At 45.0% G+C, this 22,911-nt stretch overlaps 2 long non-coding RNA genes across 3 annotated transcripts; both read right to left on the bottom strand.

Annotated features, from left to right (window-relative positions):
* Window positions 1-9,353: 9,353 nt before the first annotated feature.
* On the bottom strand, window positions 9,354-10,301 carry LOC127926184 (uncharacterized). 2 transcript variants are annotated; one of them, XR_008123529.1, is made up of 4 exons: window positions 10,234-10,301; window positions 10,080-10,130; window positions 9,782-9,883; window positions 9,354-9,531 (listed from the first exon to the last, which is right to left on the bottom strand). It is a non-coding gene; the product is annotated as an uncharacterized LOC127926184 (long non-coding RNA). The 2 variants fall into 2 exon arrangements; XR_008123528.1 differs by lacking the exon at window positions 10,234-10,301 and having other exon boundaries at window positions 9,782-9,906; window positions 10,052-10,148.
* A 7,597-nt stretch (window positions 10,302-17,898) lies between these two features.
* LOC127926183 (uncharacterized) lies at window positions 17,899-22,069 on the bottom strand. The gene is made up of 4 exons (XR_008123527.1): window positions 21,708-22,069; window positions 20,438-20,667; window positions 18,328-18,376; window positions 17,899-17,949 (listed from the first exon to the last, which is right to left on the bottom strand). It is a non-coding gene; the product is annotated as an uncharacterized LOC127926183 (long non-coding RNA).
* Between the last annotated feature and the right edge of the window lie 842 nt (window positions 22,070-22,911).

Raw genomic sequence — 22,911 nt, 5'->3', positions numbered from 1 at the left:
TTTGGGATGGGAGTATCTAGAATTGACAATTGATATATGCCATTGGATGAGGTAATGTTTTGGTCCTAAGTGGTACCAAGAACAAGATCAGAACCTCAGTTAAAGAGACCAAACTGAACGGTAATTTATAGCTAATGCTATGAATTATGGGATACTCCTCTTTCAAGTAAAAGGTTCTTTGTGAACTGTTCCTAAGATCTGTGGTTCGTTATGCGAGTTGAGAGGGGTGTGTCTTGGCTATAAATGATACTAAGAATTGTGTTGTAGGGACTCTCAGAGAATTCATTTATCAACACTGAATTGATCCGAGAGTCAAAAAGGGCTATGGTGAAGCTCATATATGCTTAAAGATGGACTTTATAATATAACTCTGACTTGTGTGTGGTTTGCTCTCTCATCACGTAGTTATACAGGAAATTACCACAACAAGAGTCAGATAAATTATGTTGTACGAGCAACACCACAGATATTGTGATGAGCAAGATGCCCGACTTCTCTCTCACACAGTCACACACAGTATCTGCCCATGTGAAAGGGTTCTCTTCACTCTCTTACAGAGTGGTAGCCACGGGACCAAAACAGAGAAGTTTAGCCTAATGCTCCAACGCTCTTAGTTGTTGTATAAATGTACCCACTATGCTGTTTACTTTGTGCATCTACGTCATATCGCTGACTCTACCTTTAAGTTGGTTTGACAAAATAGATCATGATTGTGTTATTTGTCTGGGACTCAAGTATAATGAACTCTTTCATCATATTTCGGTTTGAAAACAATTCAGTTAAAACTCACCTTTCTCAAGTCCAGACTTGATACAACTCTCTCCACCATGGTCTCTGGTGTCCTCAGGTCCAGACTTGGTCCAACTCTCTCCACCATGGTCTCTGGTGTCCTCAGGTCCAGACTTGGTCCAACTCTCTCCACCATGGTCTCTGGTGTCCTCAGGTCCAGGCTTGGTCCAACTCTCTCCACCATGGTCTCTGGTGTCCTCAGGTCCAGACTTGATCCAACTCTCTCCACCATGGTCTCTGGTGTCCTCAGGTCCAGGCTTGGTCCAACTCTCTCCACGATGGTCTCTGGTGTTCTCAGGTCCAGGCTTGGTCCAACTCTCTCCACCATGGTCTCTGGTGTTGGTAAAGCAGAAGGATAGACTGATTAAACTAAATACAACTTATAAAGGCTTTATATATCATATATACAGTCTTCATAAGCAATATAAAGTGTGTATAAAGGGTGACATAACAGCTCCCTATGTAGGGTGTATTGCCACTATGTCACCTTCCATAAAGCCAATACTGATGGTGATGTTACAGATGACATTGCTTATCTTGATGAAAGCCCTTAGAGATGTGAAGTCACCAGGTATCATGATACACCCCCCTAGAGATGACATCACCAGGTATCATGAGTTACATTTCCCTAAGAGATGTGAAGTCACCAGGTATCATGAGTTACCTACCCCCTAGAGATGTGAAGTCTGTGGGGGCTGTGCTTTGGCAGAGTGGGTGGGCTTATATCCTTCCTGTTTGGCCCTGTCCGGGGTGTCCTCGGATGGGGCCACAGTGTCTCCTGACCCCTCCCGTCTCAGCCTCCAGTATTTATGCTGCAGTAGTTTGTGTCGGGGGCTAGGGTCAGTTTGTTATATCTGGAGTACCTCTCCTGTCCTATTCGGTGTCCTGTGTGAATCTAAGTGTGCGTTCTCTAATTCTCTCCTTCTCTCTTTCTCTCTCTCTCTCTCGGAGGACCTGAGCCCTAGGACCATGCCCCAGGACTACCTGACATGATGACTCCTTGCTGTCCCCAGTCCACCTGGCCGTGCTGCTGCTCCAGTTTCAACTGTTCTGCCTTATTATTATTCGACCATGCTGGTCATTTATGAACATTTGAACATCTTGGCCATGTTCTGTTATAATCTCCACCCGGCACAGCCAGAAGAGGACTGGCCACCCCACATAGCCTGGTTCCTCTCTAGGTTTCTTCCTAGGTTTTGGCCTTTCTAGGGAGTTTTCCTAGCCACCATGCTTCTACACCTGAATTGCTTGCTGTTTGGGGTTTTAGGCGGGGTTTCTGTACAGCACTTTGAGATATCAGCTGATGTACGAAGGGCTATATGAATTGATTTGATTTGATTTGATTCAGATACTTCTTGTTGTATTTAAACATACACAGTCCAAAATTATTAATTTGATCCCCACTGCTAGACATCCCCATAACAACAGCTAGTCTACCTGGTTGGGTCCCCTGACTCCATAACAGCAGCTAACCCCTGACCCCATAACAGCTAGTCTACCTGGTTGGATCCCCTGACTCCATAACAACAGCTAGTCTACCTGGTTGGATCCCCGACTCCATAACAACAGCTAGTCTACCTGGTTGGATCCCCTGACTCCATAACAACAGCTAGTCTACCTGGTTGGATCCCTGATCCATAACAACAGCTAGTCTACCTGGTTGGATCCCCTGACTCCATAACAACAGCTAGTCTACCTGGTTGGATCCCCTGACTCCATAACATAGTCTACCTGGTTGGATCCCCTGACTCCATAACAACAGCTAGTCTACCTGGATGGATCCCCTGACTCCATAACAACAGCTAGTCTACCTGGTTGGATCCCCTGACTCCATAACAACAGCTAGTCTACCTGGTTGGATCCCCTGACTCCATAACAACAGCTAGTCTACCTGGTTGGATCCCCTGACTCCATAACAACAGCTAGTCTACCTGGTTGGATCCCCTGACTCCATAACAACAGGTTGGATCCCCTGACTCCATAACAACAGCTAGTCTACCTGGTTGGATCCCCTGACTCCATAACAACAGCTAGTCTACCTGGTTGGATCCCCTGACTCCATAACAACAGCTAGTCTACCTGGTTGGATCCCCTGACTCCATAACAACAGCTAGTCTACCTGGTTGGATGGCTAGTCTACCTGACTCCATAACAACAGCTAGTCTACCTGGTTGGATCCCCTGACTCCATAACAACAGCTAGTCTACCTGGTTGGATCCCCTGACTCCATAACAACAGCTAGTCTACCTGGTTGGATCCCCTGACTCCATAACAACAGCTAGTCTACCTGGTTGGATCCCCTGACTCCATAACAACAGCTAGTCTACCTGGTTGGATCCCCTGACTGGTCTGGATGGATCCCTGACTCCATAACAACAGCTAGTCTATCTGGTTGGATCCCCTGACTCCATTACAACAGCTAGTCTACCTGGTTGGATCCCCTGACTCCATAACAACAGCTAGTCTACCTGGTTGGATCCCCTGACTCCATTACAACAGCTAGTCTACCTGGTTGGATCCCCTGACTCCATTACAACAGCTAGTCTACCTGGTTGGATCCCCTGACTCCATACAACAGCTAGTCTACCTGGTTGGATCCCCTGACTCCAACAGCTAGTCTACCTGGTTGGATCCCCTGACATACAGCTAGTCTACCTGGTTGGATCCCCTCCATTACAACAGCTAGTCTACCTGGTTGGATCCCCTGACTCCATAACAACAGCTAGTCTACCTGGTTGGATCCCCTGACTCCATTACAACAACAGCTAGTCTACATGGTTGGATCCCCTGACTCCATAACAACAGCTAGTCTACCTGGTTGGATCCCCTGACCCCATAACAACAGCTAGTCTACCTGGTTGGATCCCCTGACTCCATAACAACAGCTAGTGTACCTGGTTGGATCCCCTGACTCCATAACAACAGCTAGTCTACCTGGTTGGATCCCCTGACTCCATAACAACAGCTAGTCTACCTGGTTGGATCCCCTGACTCCATAACAACAGCTAGTCTACCTGGTTGGATCCCCTGACTCCATAACAACAGCTAGTCTACCTGGTTGGATCCCCTGACTCCATAACAACAGCTACTCCTGGTAACTCCAAACAGCTAGTCTACCTGGTTGGATGGATCCCCTGACTCCATAACAACAGCTAGTCTACCTGGTTGGATCCCCTGACCCCATAACAGCTAGTCTACCTGGTTGGATCCCCTGACTCCATAACAACAGCTAGTCTACATGGGCTCCACACACAACAAAAATACATTGCAGACATCTACTTTACATGGAAAGACGGTAGTAGACATTATCATAATTTACCAAGAAGACATTACAGTTACTTTTTCAAATGTAACTAGGCAAGTCAGTTAAGAACAAATTCTTATTTACAATGAAGGCCTTCCCCTCAATCACCTCTCTCTAGAATAGTCTAACTTCTCAAACACTTTTCTATAATAAATTGTAAAAGGCTACAAACCTCAAACTTTTAAAAAAATTCGACAGTTATTTCCCTACTTCCTTATAAAAATGTAGGCTACTTCCCATTTCAACACAGTGAACGGGTTCAACACCTTTAGGTTTATTTATTATACGTTCATATTTATGTCATATGATGTCCCCTAACCCGGAAGACCAAGGACAAAATGTGCGCCGCTCTACGGGTCTCCCGAACACGGACGGTTGTGATAGAGCCCGCGATTGAACCCGGGTATGTAGTGATGCAGTGCATTAGACCGCTGCGCCACTCGGGGCGTATAATTAGCTGACAGGTATTTCTTCCTAACCCTTTAAGAGGATACAGCCTAGACTCCATAGGTTCTTGTTACGGTTTAGTAGTTGCCTATAAGGTGACACGCATTGCTTCGTTATGCAGGAAAATGTCCAAATATGGAATAATTGGTTCGTCTGGCAAGTACTATTTATCGGTGTAAAATGGCACAGTGATGCCATCTGGTGGTACAGGTTAATTACTGCAACTCGTGTTTTTACCGGTGTGTTTGAGATACCCGGATGTAGTGATTGCAACGACCTGAACAAGACTGGTTTCTCGCGTCAATGCCTCCGTCTCATCATTTAACATTAAAACAAGTACGTTTGATAGATCCAGAACTGGGGTGTGTGTATTCATTAGTGTAAACCTCACCAACCCGTTGCAAAACGGTAGGGTGGGCGGACCGACTTTTTGAAAACCCTGATTTAGTCAACATTTACATCGTTTTTAATGTGCCAATTGTTGCACGTCACTTTTACTTTGCCGATTTGACGAGACGGACTAGTTTCTTTAGCGACAGATTTACACAATTCCGACGCACGTGTTCTTGGAATTGAAACAACGCAATGTGTTGACGGTGTTGGGGATCACGCGGATAGCAAATCACGATAATGTGCAACCAATCGCCTATAACAACAACTCCCTACCTCAGAGCCTTTAACATCACAACATATTAAATTAGGCTAATCAATATTATTCTTGAAAGTTGAAATCAGTATTGTAATAACTTCACAAATCACCTCTCTCTAGAATAGTCACTTCTCAAACACGTTTCTATATTAAATTGTAAAAGGCTACAAACCTCAAACATGTTTCTTCGACCGTTACGTCTCTACTTCCTTATAAAATGTAGGCTTTTACTTCCCATTTCAACACAGTCGACGCGTTCAACACGTATATCGGTTTTAAAAATTATATGTTCATATGTATGTCATATAACGTCTTCATACATTCATATTCTCTGGGCTGAACACCTGCGTGAAGTGTGTCTGGTAAAAGCGGATTTATATTTTATTTCAGGATTTGATTGGGTGATGTTTTTCAGTGCTACCAGCGGAGGGCAGAGTGACAACAAGGTTTGGCAGAAGGACGCTTTTACGGTCATATCTGTGTTGCGGTAACATGATAGGATGGGTTACATTTACATTTAAGTCATTTAGCAGACGCTCTTATCCAGAGTTACCAACGATATACAATGATTCTGCAAAACAACCCCAAACAAACTGATTACAATATGACGTTACATTGAACTAATTACACGTATTAAAGACCAACTCACATAAACACATTCCATTTATTGAGAATGTATTTGACAAGAGATGCTGTACATAAATCAACGTTTCTGTAAATGTGTCAGATTTAGCCAGCTAGCTTTCAACTGTAGTCCATGGGCATGTAGATACAAACATTTTCATAAAAGTATTATAAAATAAAATTGCCCTACTACTAACACACCTGATTCAAATAATCTGTGGCTTGATGATGGGGCGGCAGGGTAGCCTAGTGGTTAGAGTGTTGGACTAGTAACCGGAAGGTTAGGTACAAGGTACAAATCTGTCATTCTGCCCCAAACCCACTGTTCCTAGTCCGTCATTGAAAATAAGAATTTGTTCTTAACTGACCTGCCAAGTTAAATAAAGAAAAAAATGATAAGAGTTCATTAGTTTAATTTTAGGGCAAAAACTAAAACATGGGGGTCCCGGAGGAGAGGTTTGAAAAGGCTGATCTAGAATAACTTGATTCAAATGAGTTAATTTTTGTAGGCCTACATCAGCTGTACAACAGGTGGCTGGTGGCACTTCAATTGGGGAGGACAGAATTAATGAAATCAAACACATTAGATATATGGTTTTCACACCATTCCAGACATTTCTATCATCCGTTCTCCCTTCACACAGCCTCCTGTGGTGTCTGGGGGCCTATTTCACCTAGAATAATGTGATAAAAAAAAATTCTAGACTGTTTATACAGGAGGCCCAATTCTGATATTTTTTCCCACTAATTGGTCTTTTTGACTAATCACATCAGATCTTCTCTGATTGGTCAAAAGACCAATGAGTGAAGAAGAAAAAAAAGATTAGAATGGGGCTCCCTGTGTAAACATAGCCATGGAACTTCACAGTAATCTAGTCCACTAGATACCCAATTGTACATTTAACATTTCCAACATCCATGAAACCCAGGTAATTTGACAAATTCATTTCTCAATATCGGTCTGGAGTTCTCTTCCTCACGAACTAATTAAAAGTGCAATATGTAGCTTTGTCGGCGACCCGACCAAAATTCACGTGAGTTATAGATGTGTCTTCTGGTTGAAAGCAAGTCTGATGTGTGTCATTTCCAATGCTTCCCGTCCGTAGATTTAGGCATCTTTTTTTTACCCTCGGTTTTGTACACCAGCTTCAAACAGCTGAAAAAAAATAATACAAAATTAGTTCATGAAAATATATTTCAGTGGTTCAGATGGTACAATGATTCTCTACACTATACATGACTCGTTTAGACGAACCATCATTAGCAGTCATGCGATGATGGAGCTATTTCGGCATATTGCGTCTTAGACTTCAATTACCAGAATGCTTTGCGACAGGAAGTGGAAGTGAGAACGAAAATTCTCCACTTATGAGCAAGTGACGAGTGATAAGCGTAGCGTTCGCTAGCAACTTTCTTTTATTATTTTATAGAATCTAAAAGTGGTCAAATGTAACGTGAAGTGTTATTAAAATACGCTTTAATCTTATAACCGACGTACCGAGTCATTACTTTAAAGATAGTTATTCTATAGCCCCTTTAAAATTGTCTCATAGTACTTTTACAGTAATCCAGTCAACCATATTCTCAACTGAACATTACCAACATCCACCTTCTCAATGAGATCATCTGTGATCTTCAACATCACTGGGACTGTATCTGCATGAAGACCAACGGGTCCCTGGAATAGTCTGTATGGCAGGCCAGTTGTGCAGAGAATTCTGGACAGAGCTCTATACAGACTGGGAATTAATATAGACAGACAGACACACACAGGGAATTAATATAGACAGACAGACTGGTAATATAGACAGACAGACTGAGAATATAGACAGACAGACTGGTAATATAGACAGAGACTGGTAATATAGACAGACAGACACACACAGGGAATTAATATAGACAGACAGACTGGTAATATAGACACACAGACTGGGAGTTAATATAGACAGACAGACTGGGAATTAATATAGACAGACAGACTGGGAACTAATATAGACAGACAGACAGACTGGGAGTTAATATAGACAGACAGACTGGGAGTTAATATAGACAGACAGACTGGGAGTTAATATAGACAGACAGACACACAGACTGGGAGTTAATATAGACAGACAGACTGGGAATTAATATAGACAGACAGACTGGGAGTTAATATAGACAGACAGACACACAGACTGGGAGTTAATATAGACAGACAGACTGGGAATTAATATAGACAGACAGACTGGGAGTTAATATAGACAGACAGACTGGGAGTTAATATAGACAGACAGACACACAGACTGGGAGTTAATATAGACAGACTGGGAATTAATATAGACAGACAGACTGGGAGTTAATATAGACAGACACACAGACTGGGAGTTAATATAGACAGACAGACTGGGAATTAATATAGACAGACAGACAGACTGGGAGTTACATAGACAGACAGACTGGGAGTTAATATAGACAGACAGACTGGGAGTTAATATAGACAGACAGACTGGGAGTTAATATAGACAGACAGACTGGGAATTAATATAGACAGACAGACTGGGAGTTAATATAGACAGACACACAGACTGGTAATTAATATAGACAGACAGACTGGGAACTAATATAGACAGACAGACACACAGACTGGGAGTTAATATAGACAGACAGACTGGGAGTTAATATAGACAGACAGACTGGGAGTTAATATAGACAGACAGACTGGGAGTTAATATAGACAGACAGACTGGGAACTAATATAGACAGACAGACACACAGACTGGGAGTTAATATAGACAGACAGACTGGGAGTTAATATAGACAGACAGACTGGGAGTTAATATAGACAGACAGACTGGGAGTTAATATAGACAGACAGACTGGGAGTTAATATAGACAGACAGACTGGGAATTAATATAGACAGACAGACACACAGACTGGGAATATAGACAGACAGACTGGGAATATAGACAGACAGACACGCAGACTGGGAATTAATAGACAGACAGACTGGGAATTAATATAGACACACAGACTGGAAATTAATCTAGACAGAGACTGGGAATTAATATAGACAGAGACTGGGAATATAGACAGACAGACACGCAGACTGGGAATTAAGACAGACACACAGACTGGGAGTTAATATAGACAGACAGACTGGGAGTTAATATAGACAGAGACAGACAGACTGGGAGTTAATATAGACAGACAGACTGGGAGTTAATATAGACAGACAGACTGGGAATTAATATAGACAGACAGACACACAGACTGGGAATATAGACAGACAGACTGGGAATATAGCCTGACAGACACACAGACTGGGAATTAATATAGACAGAGACTGGGAATTAATATAGACAGAGACTGGGAATATAGACAGACAGACACACAGACTAGGAATTAAGCGACAGGCAGACAGACTATGAATGAATATAGACAGGCAGACACCAGCATGAGCAGTGACGGACTGACCGAACAACCGACACACAGACCAACAGAAAGATGCTATAGATATATAGTGAACTGACAGTGTAGATGCTCACCGGATCATCTGTAGGGGTTTCAGGATGTTCTCACAGGTTAGAGGAGCATGAGCAGCCTGGCTCCCTGATAGTAGACTGTAGAGTAACATACCTCCAGCATGAGCAGCCTGGCTCCCTGATAGTAGACTGTAGAGTAACATACCTCCAGCATGAGCAGCCTGGCTCCCTGATAGTAGACTGTAGAGTAACATACCTCCAGCATGAGCAGCCTGGCCCTGATAGTAGACTGTAGAGTAACATACCTCCAGCATGGTCAGCCTGGCTCCCTGATAGTAGACTGTAGAGTAACATACCTCCAGCATGAGCAGCCTGGCTCCCTGATAGTAGACTGTAGAGTAACATACCTCCAGCATGGCAGCCTGGCTCCTGATAGTAGACTGTAGAGTAACATACCTCCAGCATGGCAGCCTGGCTCCCTGATAGTAGACTGTAGAGTAACATACCTCCAGCATGAGCAGCCTGGCTCCCTGATAGTAGACTGTAGAGTAACATACCTCCAGCATGAGCAGCCTGGCTCCCTGATAGTAGACTGTAGAGTAACACACCTCCAGCATGAGCAGCCTGGCTCCTGATAGTAGACTGTAGAGTAACATACCTCCAGCATGGCAGCCTGGCTCCTGATAGTAGACTGTAGAGTAACATACCTCCAGCATGAGCAGCCTGGCTCCCTGATAGTAGACTGTAGAGTAACATACCTCCAGCATGGTCACTACCCTGATAGTAGACTGTAGAGTAACATACCTCCAGCATGAGCAGCCTGGCTCCCTGATAGTAGACTGTAGAGTAACATACCTCCAGCATGAGCAGCCTGGCACTCCCTGATAGTAGACTGTAGAGTAACATACCTCCAGCATGAGCAGCCTGGCTCCTGATAGTAGACTGTAGAGTAACATACCTCCAGCATGAGCAGCCTGGCTCCCTGATAGTAGACTGTAGAGTAACATACCTCCAGCATGAGCAGCCTGGCCCTGATAGTAGACTGTAGAGTAACATACCTCCAGCATGAGCAGCCTGGCCCTGATAGTAGACTGTAGAGTAACATACCTCCAGCATGAGCAGCCTGGCTCCCTGATAGTAGACTGTAGAGTAACATACCTCCAGCATGGTCACTACCCTGATAGTAGACTGTAGAGTAACATACCTCCAGCATGAGCAGCCTGGCTCCCTGATAGTAGACTGTAGAGTAACATACCTCCAGCATGGTCACTACTCTGATAGTAGACTGTAGAGTAACATACCTCCAGCATGGCAGCCTGGCCTGATAGTAGACTGTAGAGTAACATACCTCCAGCATGGTCACTACCCTGATAGTAGACTGTAGAGTAACATACCTCCAGCATGGTCACTGGCTCCCTGATAGTAGACTGTAGAGTAACATACCTCCAGCATGGTCACTACCCTGATAGTAGACTGTAGAGTAACATACCTCCAGCATGGTCACTACCCTGATAGTAGACTGTAGAGTAACATACCTCCAGCATGGCAGCCTGGCCCTGATAGTAGACTGTAGAGTAACATACCTCCAGCATGGTCACTACCCCTGATAGTAGACTGTAGAGTAACATACCTCCAGCATGGTCACTACCCTGATAGTAGACTGTAGAGTAACATACCTCCAGCATGGTCACTACCCCTGATAGTAGACTGTAGAGTAACATACCTCCAGCATGGTCACTACCCTGATAGTAGACTGTAGAGTAACATACCTCCAGCATGGTCACTACCCTGATAGTAGACTGTAGAGTAACATACCTCCAGCATGGTCACTACCCTGATAGTAGACTGTAGAGTAACATACCTCCAGCATGGTCACTACCCTGATAGTAGACTGTAGAGTAACATACCTCCAGCATGGTCACTACCCTGATAGTAGACTGTAGAGTAACATACCTCCAGCATGGTCACTACCCTGATAGTAGACTGTAGAGTACAGTAACACCTCCAGCATGGTCACTACCCTGATAGTAGACTGTAGAGTAACATACCTCCAGCATGGTCACTACCCTGATAGTAGACTGTAGAGTAACACACCTCCAGCATGGTCACTACCCTGATAGTAGACTGTAGAGTACAGCAACACCTCCAGCATGGTCACTACCCTGATAGTAGACTGTAGAGTAACACACCTCCAGCATGGTCACTACCCTGATAGTAGACTGTAGAGTACAGTAACACCTCCAGCATGGTCACTACCCTGATAGTAGACTGTAGAGTAACATACCTCCAGCATGGTCACTACCCTGATAGTAGACTGTAGAGTAACACACCTCCAGCATGGTCACTACCCTGATAGTAGACTGTAGAGTACAGCAACACCTCCAGCATGGTCACTACCCTGATAGTAGACTGTAGAGTACAGTAACACCTCCAGCATGGTCACTACCCTGATAGTAGACTGTAGAGTAACATACCTCCAGCATGGTCACTACCCTGATAGTAGACTGTAGAGTAACACACCTCCAGCATGGTCACTACCCTGATAGTAGACTGTAGAGTAACACACCTCCAGCATGGTCACTACCCTGATAGTAGACTGTAGAGTAACATACTTCCAGCATGGTCACTACCCTGATAGTAGACTGTAGAGTAACATACTTCCAGCATGGTCACTACCCTGATAGTAGACTGTAGAGTAACATACCTCCAGCATGGTCACTACCCTGATAGTAGACTGTAGAGTAACATACCTCCAGCATGGTCACTACCCTGATAGTAGACTGTAGAGTACAGTACACTCCAGCATGGTCACTACCCTGATAGTAGACTGTAGAGTAACACACCTCCAGCATGGTCACTACCCTGGTAGTAGACTGTAGAGTACAGTAACACCTCCAGCATGGTCACTACCCTGATAGTAGACTGTAGAGTAACATACCTCCAGCATGGTCACTACCCTGATAGTCGACTGTAGAGTAACACACCTCCAGCATGGTCACTACCCTGATAGTAGACTGTAGAGTAACACACCTCCAGCATGGTCACTACCCTGATAGTAGACTGTAGAGTACAGTAACACCTCCAGCATGGTCACTACCCTGATAGTAGACTGTAGAGTAACACACCTCCAGCATGGTCACTACCCTGATAGTAGACTGTAGAGTAACACACCTCCAGCATGGTCACTACCCTGATAGTAGACTGTAGAGTACAGTAACACCTCCAGCATGGTCACTACCCTGATAGTAGACTATAGAGTAACACACCTCCAGCATGGTCACTACCCTGATAGTAGACTGTAGAGTAACACACCTCCAGCATGGTCACTACCCTGATAGTAGACTGTAGAGTAACATACCTCCAGCATGGTCACTACCCTGATAGTAGACTGTAGAGCACATATGTCAGAGTCAAGGCCCGCGGGCCACATCCGGCCAGCATGATCTTGATTTATTATTAGAACCGGCCCGCACCGCAGCCCGGCAGCCCGCAGACTGTACACGCACCAATACTACATTTCCCACAATGCAACGGTGACCAGCAGTAGGCTCATTTCAATATTTATTGGCACAGCAGTTGTCAGCATCACAGTAAAATTAACTTTCAGATACCCATCAAAAATGGCAAAACGGAAGGTGGACACTGAGAACCGGGGTTTCAAACAAGGTGGGAGTCGGAGTATTTGTTCACGGAGGTAGCTGGAAAACCTGTGTGTCTTCTGTGTGGAGAAAGTGTGGCACTGAAAGAGTATAATCTGACCATTATGAAACGAGACACGCGGACAAAAACAAGAATATGGACATGGAACAAAGGCTACAAAAGGCAGAGGAATTAAAACGAGGCCTCAAATCTCGACAGGCTCTGTTCAAAAAGCCAAATCACAAGGCCAGGCTGCTGTCAAGGCCAGTTTTATTTTGGCAGAAGAGATCGCTAAATCAGCCCGGCCATTTACGGAGGGGGATTTCATCAAAAACTGCATGATTAAAGTTTGTGACGAAGTTTGCCCAGAAAAAGGCAACTCTTTTTAAATGTGAGTCTGAGCAGAAACACCATTGCCGAGAGAGTAGACCAGTTGTCCATCAATCTAAAAGAGCAGCTTGTGAAAAAGGGAAAAGATTTCATTGCATATTCCTTGGCTGTGGATGAGAGCACCGACATTTCTGACATTGCCCAGTTGTCAATTTTCATCCGTGAGTGGACTCCAGCCTAAGCGTGACAGAGGAGTTTTTGGCTTTACGTCCTATGCATGGTCACTACGGGGCATGATTTGTATGAAGAGGTGTCAAGATGTAAATGAGATGGAGCTGCCTTGGGAAAAACACAACCTCCAGCACCTGGTCACAGGAGCGGACTGGTGGCGAAGATACGGGAAAAGATAGAAAACGCGACAGGTGAGCTGACAGCTTATCATTGTATCATACACTCCAGCAAAATGGAGCATGTAATGAGCATCATCACGCGCACAGTTAACTTTATCAGAGCCAAAGGTTTGAATCACCGCCAGTTCAAGGCATTTCTGACGGAGTTAGAAACGGAGCATGGTGATTTGCCATCACACAGAGGTGCATGGCTAAGCCAGGGAAAGGTGCCAAAGATGTTTCGATAGGAGACTGTTCTTGGACAGCAAAGGGAAAGACACAACACAACTCCAGCTGTGTGAAATGGCTTTTCTGTGTGACATACCATCTGAATGAACTTGCAGCTAGACTGTCATCTCTGATATGTACAGTACAGTGAAGGCATTTAAAACCAAACTGACTCTGTGGGAGACAGATGGTCCACTTTCCCAGCTGCCAGACCATGAAAGAGAAGCTCTACCAGTGCGTTCCCGAGCGCACAGTTGGCTGATAAAATAGGTATGCTTGCCGCTGACTTTCTCCAGCATGGTCACTGACTTTGAAGCACAAAAAGCAGGTTGGAACTGCTCGGTAACCCATTTGCTGTTGACGTGGAAAGTCACCACCAAACCTCCAAATGGAGTTGATTGACCTCCAATGCAATGATGCACTGAGGGCAAAATATGCGGCAGTGGGTGCTGCGGAGTTCGCCCGTTTCCTCCCCGACACAATGCCCCAGCTATCCAGGCTGCTCAAACGTAGTTTGGCAGACATACTGTGAACAACTGTTTTCTTTGATGAACTTGAACAAAACATCACACAGAAGTCATGGTCACTCAATTCTGAGGATTTCCTCAGCTCAGAGCCTACCCCGAACATTGATGAACTTGTGGAAAAGATGGGACACCACCAACATCACCTCAACAAACAAGTGAACATTACTGTGCAATCACATATTTAGAGTTTTTACTCAGTTCAAGTTTAAAAGTTCAAGTTTAATATTTGTTTTCACTGCATGTTACTTCTCCTTAAACAAAGTGTTGTTTTTGATTAATAGATTTTTGCACTTTATTTTATTGTATTTCAATCCAATTATATTTTAAAATATTTCAGTTGATGGATGATAGAAAATTGCTATTATTGTTTTTTTCTTTGAAGTAAATTTAGCCCACTTTTGCTAAAATAGAAAATATAGGCTACTGATGGTGCCTCCATTTAATGTTCATGTTATGGGGATTTTTATATAAAGGAAATTTGTCTTTTTGTGTCTGTTGAAAATTAAAGATTACTGACCCTGATAGTAGATCTGATCATATTGGAATATACATACAATTAGGTTCACTCCAGCATGGTCACATTTTTCACCCAGTCCGGCCCTCGGCTTGTAGCTAGTCCGTCCATTTGACTTTGACACCCCTGCTGTAGAGTAACACACCACCAGCATGGTCACTACCCTGATAGTAGACTGTAGAGTACAGCAACACCTCCAGCATGGTCACTACCCTGATAGTAGACTGTAGAGTAACACACCTCCAGCATGGTCACTACCATGATAGTAGACTGTAGAGTACAGTAACACCTCCAGCATGGTCACTACCCTGATAGTAGACTGTAGAGTACAGTAACACCTCCAGCATGGTCACTACCCTGATAGTAGACTGTAGAGTACAGTAACACCTCCAGCATGGTCACTACCCTGATAGTAGACTGTAGAGTAACACACCACCAGCATGGTCACTACCCTGATAGTAGACTGTAGAGTAACAACACCTCCAGCATGGTCACTACCCTGATAGTAGACTGTAGAGTAACACACCTCCAGCATGGTCACTACCCTGATAGTAGACTGTAGAGTACAGTAACACTCCAGCATGGTCACTACCCTGATAGTAGACTGTAGAGTAAGTAACACCTCCAGCATGGTCACTACCCTGATAGTAGACTGTAGAGTAACATACCTCCAGCATGGTCACTACCCTGATAGTAGACTGTAGAGTAACACACCTCCAGCATGGTCACTACCCTGATAGTAGACTGCAGAGTACAGTAACACTCCAGCATGGTCACTACCCTGATAGTAGACTGTAGAGTACAGTAACACCTCCAAGCATGGTCACTACCCTGATAGTAGACTGTAGAGTAACATACCTCCAGCATGGTCACTACCCTGATAGTAGACTGTAGAGTACAGTAACACCTCCAGCATGGTCACTACCCTGATAGTAGACTGTAGAGTAACATACCTCCAGCATGGTCACTACCCTGATAGTAGACTGTAGAGTAACATACCTCCAGCATGGTCACTACCCTGATAGTAGACTGTAGAGTAACACACCTCCAGCATGGTCACTACCCTGATAGTAGACTGTAGAGTACAGCAACACCTCCAGCATGGTCACTACCCTGATAGTAGACTGTAGAGTAACACACCTCCAGCATGGTCACTACCCTGATAGTAGACTGGAGAGTAACACACCTCCAGCATGGTCACTACCCTGATAGTAGACTGTAGAGTACAGTAACACCTCCAGCATGGTCACTACCCTGATAGTAGACTGTAGAGTAACATACCTCCAGCATGGTCACTACCCTGATAGTAGACTGTAGAGTAACACACCTCCAGCATGGTCACTACCCTGATAGTAGACTGTAGAGTAACACACCTCCAGCATGGTCACTACCCTGATAGTAGACTGTAGAGTACAGCAACACCTCCAGCATGGTCACTACCCTGATAGTAGACTGTAGAGTAACACACCTCCAGCATGGTCACACCCTGATAGTAGACCACACCTCCAGCATGGTCACTACCCTGATAGTAGACTGTAGAGTACAGTAACACCTCCAGCATGGTCACTACCCTGATAGTAGACTGTAGAGTAACATACCTCCAGCATGGTCACTACCCTGATAGTAGACTGTAGAGTAACACACCTCCAGCATGGTCACTACCCTGATAGTAGACTGTAGAGTAACATACTTCCAGCATGGTCACTACCCTGATAGTAGACTGTAGAGTAACATACCTCCAGCATGGTCACTACCCTGATAGTAGACTGTAGAGTAACATACCTCCAGCATGGTCACTACCCTGATAGTAGACTGTAGAGTACAGTAACACCTCCAGCATGGTCACTACCCTGATAGTAGACTGTAGAGTAACACACCTCCAGCATGGTCACTACCCTGGTAGTAGACTGTAGAGTACAGTAACACCTCCAGCATGGTCACTACCCTGATAGTAGACTGTAGAGTAACATACCTCCAGCATGGTCACTACCCTGATAGTCGACTGTAGAGTAACACACCTCCAGCATGGTCACTACCCTGATAGTAGACTGTAGAGTAACACACCTCCAGCATGGTCACTACCCTGATAGTAGACTGTAGAGTACAGTAACACCTCCAGCATGGTCACTACCCTGATAGTAGACTGTAGAGTAACACACCTCCAGCATGGTCACTACCCTGATAGTAGACTGTAGAGTAACACACCTCCAGCATGGTCACTACCCTGATAGTAGACTGTAGAGTAACACACCTCCAGCATGGTCACTACCCTGATAGTAGACTGTAGAGTACAGCAACACCTCCAGCATGGTCACTACCCTGATAGTAGACTGTAGAGTAACACACCTCCAGCATGGTCACTACCCTGATAGTAGACTGTAGAGTAACATACCTCCAGCATGGTCACTACCCTGATAGTAGACTGTAGAGTAACATACCTCCAGCATGGTCACTACCCTGATAGTAGACTGTAGAGTAACATACCTCCAGCATGGTCACTACCCTGATAGTAGACTGTAGAGTACAGTAACACCTCCAGCATGGTCACTACCCTGATAGTAGACTGTGAGTAACACACCTCCAGCATGGTCACTACCCTGATAGTAGACTGTAGAGTAACACACCTCCAGCATGGTCACTACCCTGATAGTAGACTGTAGAGTAACACACCTCCAGCATGGTCACTACCCTGATAGTAGACTGTAGAGTAACACACCTCCAGCATGGTCACTACCCTGATAGTAGACTGTAGAGTAACACACCTCCAGCATGGTCACTACCCTGATAGTAGACTGTAGAGTACAGCAACACCTCCAGCATGGTCACTACCCTGATAGTAGACTGTAGAGTAACACACCTCCAGCATGGTCACTACCATGATAGTAGACTGTAGAGTACAGTAACACCTCCAGCATGGTCACTACCCTGATAGTAGACTGTAGAGTACAGTAACACCTCCAGCATGGTCACTACCCTGATAGTAGACTGTAGAGTAACATACCTCCAGCATGGTCACTACCCTGATAGTAGACTGTAGAGTAACACACCTCCAGCATGGTCACTACCCTGATAGTAGAATGCAGAGTACAGTAACACCTCCAGCATGGTCACTACCCTGATAGTAGACTGTAGAGTACAGTAACACCTCCAAGCATGGTCACTACCCTGATAGTAGACTGTAGAGTAACATACCTCCAGCATGGTCACTACCCTGATAGTAGACTGTAGAGTACAGTAACACCTCCAGCATGGTCACTACCCTGATAGTAGACTGTAGAGTAACATACCTCCAGCATGGTCACTACCCTGATAGTAGACTGTAGAGTAACATACCTCCAGCATGGTCACTACCCTGATAGTAGACTGTAGAGTAACACACCTCCAGCATGGTCACTACCCTGATAGTAGACTGTAGAGTAACATACCTCCAGCATGGTCACTACCCTGATAGTAGAATGTAGAGTACAGTAACACCTCCAGCATGGTTACTACCCTGATAGTAGACTGTAGAGTAACACACCTCCAGCATGGTCACTACCATGATAGTAGACTGTAGAGTACAGTAACACCTCCAGCATGGTCACTACCCTGATAGTAGACTGTAGAGTACAGTAACACCTCCAGCATGGTCACTACCTGATAGTAGACTGTAGAGTAACATACCTCCAGCATGGTCACTACCCTGATAGTAGACTGTAGAGTAACACACCTCCAGCATGGTCACTACCCTGATAGTAGAATGCAGAGTACAGTAACACCTCCAGCATGGTCACTACCCTGATAGTAGACTGTAGAGTACAGTAACACCTCAAGCATGGTCACTACCCTGATAGTAGACTGTAGAGTAACATACCTCCAGCATGGTCACTACCCTGATAGTAGACTGTAGAGTACAGTAACACCTCCAGCATGGTCACTACCCTGATAGTAGACTGTAGAGTAACATACCTCCAGCATGGTCACTACCCTGATAGTAGACTGTAGAGTAACATACCTCCAGCATGGTCACTACCCTGATAGTAGACTGTAGAGTAACACACCTCCAGCATGGTCACTACCCTGATAGTAGACTGTAGAGTACAGCAACACCTCCAGCATGGTCACTACCCTGATAGTAGACTGTAGAGTAACACACCTCCAGCATGGTCACTACCCTGATAGTAGACTGGAGAGTAACACACCTCCAGCATGGTCACTACCCTGATAGTAGACTGTAGAGTACAGTAACACCTCCAGCATGGTCACTACCCTGATAGTAGACTGTAGAGTAACATACCTCCAGCATGGTCACTACCCTGATAGTAGACTGTAGAGTAACACACCTCCAGCATGGTCACTACCCTGATAGTAGACTGTAGAGTAACACACCTCCAGCATGGTCACTACCCTGATAGTAGACTGTAGAGTACAGCAACACCTCCAGCATGGTCACTACCCTGATAGTAGACTGTAGAGTAACACACCTCCAGCATGGTCACTACCCTGATAGTAGACTGGAGAGTAACACACCTCCAGCATGGTCACTACCCTGATAGTAGACTGTAGAGTACAGTAACACCTCCAGCATGGTCACTACCCTGATAGTAGACTGTAGAGTAACATACCTCCAGCATGGTCACTACCCTGATAGTAGACTGTAGAGTAACACACCTCCAGCATGGTCACTACCCTGATAGTAGACTGTAGAGTAACATACTTCCAGCATGGTCACTACCCTGATAGTAGACTGTAGAGTAACATACCTCCAGCATGGTCACTACCCTGATAGTAGACTGTAGAAACATACCTCCAGCATGGTCACTACCCTGATAGTAGACTGTAGAGTACAGTAACACCTCCAGCATGGTCACTACCCTGATAGTAGACTGTAGAGTAACACACCTCCAGCATGGTCACTACCCTGGTAGTAGACTGTAGAGTACAGTAACACCTCCAGCATGGTCACTACCCTGATAGTAGACTGTAGAGTAACATACCTCCAGCATGGTCACTACCCTGATAGTCGACTGTAGGTAACACACCTCCAGCATGGTCACTACCCTGATAGTAGACTGTAGAGTAACACACCTCCAGCATGGTCACTACCCTGATAGTAGACTGTAGAGTACAGTAACACCTCCAGCATGGTCACTACCCTGATAGTAGACTGTAGAGTAACACACCTCCAGCATGGTCACTACCCTGATAGTAGACTGTAGAGTAACATACCTCCAGCATGGTCACTACCCTGATAGTAGACTGTAGAGTAACACACCTCCAGCATGGTCACTACCTGATAGTAGACTGTAGAGTACAGCAACACCTCCAGCATGGTCACTACCCTGATAGTAGACTGTAGAGTAACACACCTCCAGCATGGTCACTACCCTGATAGTAGACTGTAGAGTAACATACTTCCAGCATGGTCACTACCCTGATAGTAGACTGTAGAGTAACATACCTCCAGCATGGTCACTACCCTGATAGTAGACTGTAGAGTAACATACCTCCAGCATGGTCACTACCCTGATAGTAGACTGTAGAGTACAGTAACACCTCCAGCATGGTCACTACCCTGATAGTAGACTGTAGAGTAACACACCTCCAGCATGGTCACTACCCTGATAGTAGACTGTAGAGTAACACACCTCCAGCATGGTCACTACCCTGATAGTAGACTGTAGAGTAACACACCTCCAGCATGGTCACTACCCTGATAGTAGACTGTAGAGTAACATACCTCCAGCATGGTCACTACCCTGATAGTAGACTGTAGAGTAACACACCTCCAGCATGGTCACTACCCTGATAGTAGACTGTAGAGTACAGCAACACCTCCAGCATGGTCACTACCCTGATAGTAGACTGTAGAGTAACACACCTCCAGCATGGTCACTACCATGATAGTAGACTGTAGAGTACAGTAACACCTCCAGCATGGTCACTACCCTGATAGTAGACTGTAGAGTACAGTAACACCTCCAGCATGGTCACTACCCTGATAGTAGACTGTAGAGTAACATACCTCCAGCATGGTCACTACCCTGATAGTAGACTGTAGAGTAACATACCTCCAGCATGGTCACTACCCTGATAGTAGAATGCAGAGTACAGTAACACCTCCAGCATGGTCACTACCCTGATAGTAGACTGTAGAGTACAGTAACACCTCCAAGCATGGTCACTACCCTGATAGTAGACTGTAGAGTAACATACCTCCAGCATGGTCACTACCCTGATAGTAGACTGTAGAGTACAGTAACACCTCCAGCATGGTCACTACCCTGATAGTAGACTGTAGAGTAACATACCTCCAGCATGGTCACTACCCTGATAGTAGACTGTGGAGTAACATACCTCCAGCATGGTCACTACCCTGATAGTAGACTGTAGAGTAACACACCTCCAGCATGGTCACTACCCTGATAGTAGACTGTAGAGTAACATACCTCCAGCATGGTCACTACCCTGATAGTAGAATGTAGAGTACAGTAACACCTCCAGCATGGTTACTACCCTGATAGTAGACTGTAGAGTAACACACCTCCAGCATGGTCACTATCCTGATAGTAGACTGTAGAGTAACACACCTCCAGCATGGTCACTACCCTGATAGTAGACTGTAGAGTAACACACCTCCAGCATTGTCACTACCCTGATAGTAGACTGTAGAGTACAGTAACACCTCCAGCATGGTCACTACCCTGATAGTAGACTGTAGAGTAACACACCTCCAGCATGGTCACTACCCTGATAGTAGACTGTAGAGTAACATACCTCCAGCATGGTCACTACCCTGATAGTAGACTGTAGAGTACAGTAACACCTCCAGCATGGTCACTACCCCGATAAGTAGTCTGTAGAGTACAGTAACACCTCCAGCATGGTCACTACCCTAAGAACACAGTGGCCTCCATCATTCTTAAATGGAAGAATTCTCTGACAGAGCCCCAGAGTTCCTCTGTGGAGATGGGAGAACCTTCCAGAAGGACTCCACCAATCAAGCCTTTATGGTAGAGTGGCCAGACTGAAGCCACTCCTCAGTAAAAAGCACATGACAGCCTGTTCGGAGTTTGCAAAAAGGACTCTGACCATGAGAAACATGATTCTCTGGTCTGATGAAACCAAGATTGAACTCTTTGGCCTGAATGGCAAGCGTCACGTCTGGAGGAAACCTGGCTCCATCCCTATGGTGAAGCATGGTGGTGGTGGCAGCATCATGCTGAGGGGATGTTTTCAGGGACTGGGAGACTAGTCAGTTTATTTTATTTTTTACAGGGACAGTGCACATTAATCAACGTTTCAGTAAAAGTGACGGTTTTAGCCAGCCGGCTAATTTTCAACCGCAGTCCCTGGGCAGGTTATTAAAAACATTTACAATACAGACAATCGTTGAGCAGTGAGCACACGCAGAGCAACATAGGACAAGCAAGACGTAGCATACAGACAGAGCAACATAGGACAAAAAGCAACAAGACAAAATCCATAAAAGTGTTTCCACACCTCACAAGCTAGACAACATGGAAAGCGGCAACACACAGCTAGGGACCATGATCACAAATCTGATTGACCTTTAGCCATGTCTTCATGCATTTATTGAAAGTGTGATATGTGGTGCAGTTATGTGTGTCTGATGGCAGTGTATTCCAGACATGGGAAGCTCTCACAGAGAAAGTGGATTTACTGAAGGTGCTTTTCCTTAAGGGAACTATACAGTCACCTCTCATGGCAGACCTTGTGGATCTGCTGCCATATGTTTGGGTTTTCTGTTTAGCAAAAATAATGCGTGGAGGAGCCAGGCCATTAAGGATCTTGAATACAAGACATGCGTCGGTGTAGGATCGAGGCAAAGATGAACGGAGCAAAGTACAGAGAGATCCTTGATGAAAACCCGCTCATGACCTCAGACTGGGGCAAAGGTTCACCTTTAAACAGGTCAACCACCCTAAGCACACAGCCAAGACAACACAGGAGTAGCTTCGAGACAAGTCTCTGAATGTCCTTGAGTGTCCCAGTCAGAGCCCGGACTT

Source organism: Oncorhynchus keta, unplaced genomic scaffold, assembly GCF_023373465.1.
Source record: "Oncorhynchus keta strain PuntledgeMale-10-30-2019 unplaced genomic scaffold, Oket_V2 Un_contig_7098_pilon_pilon, whole genome shotgun sequence".
NCBI lineage: Eukaryota > Metazoa > Chordata > Actinopteri > Salmoniformes > Salmonidae > Oncorhynchus > Oncorhynchus keta.
Note: the sequence above shows the minus strand (reverse complement) of the source record. Positions and strands in the feature narration are given on the sequence as shown.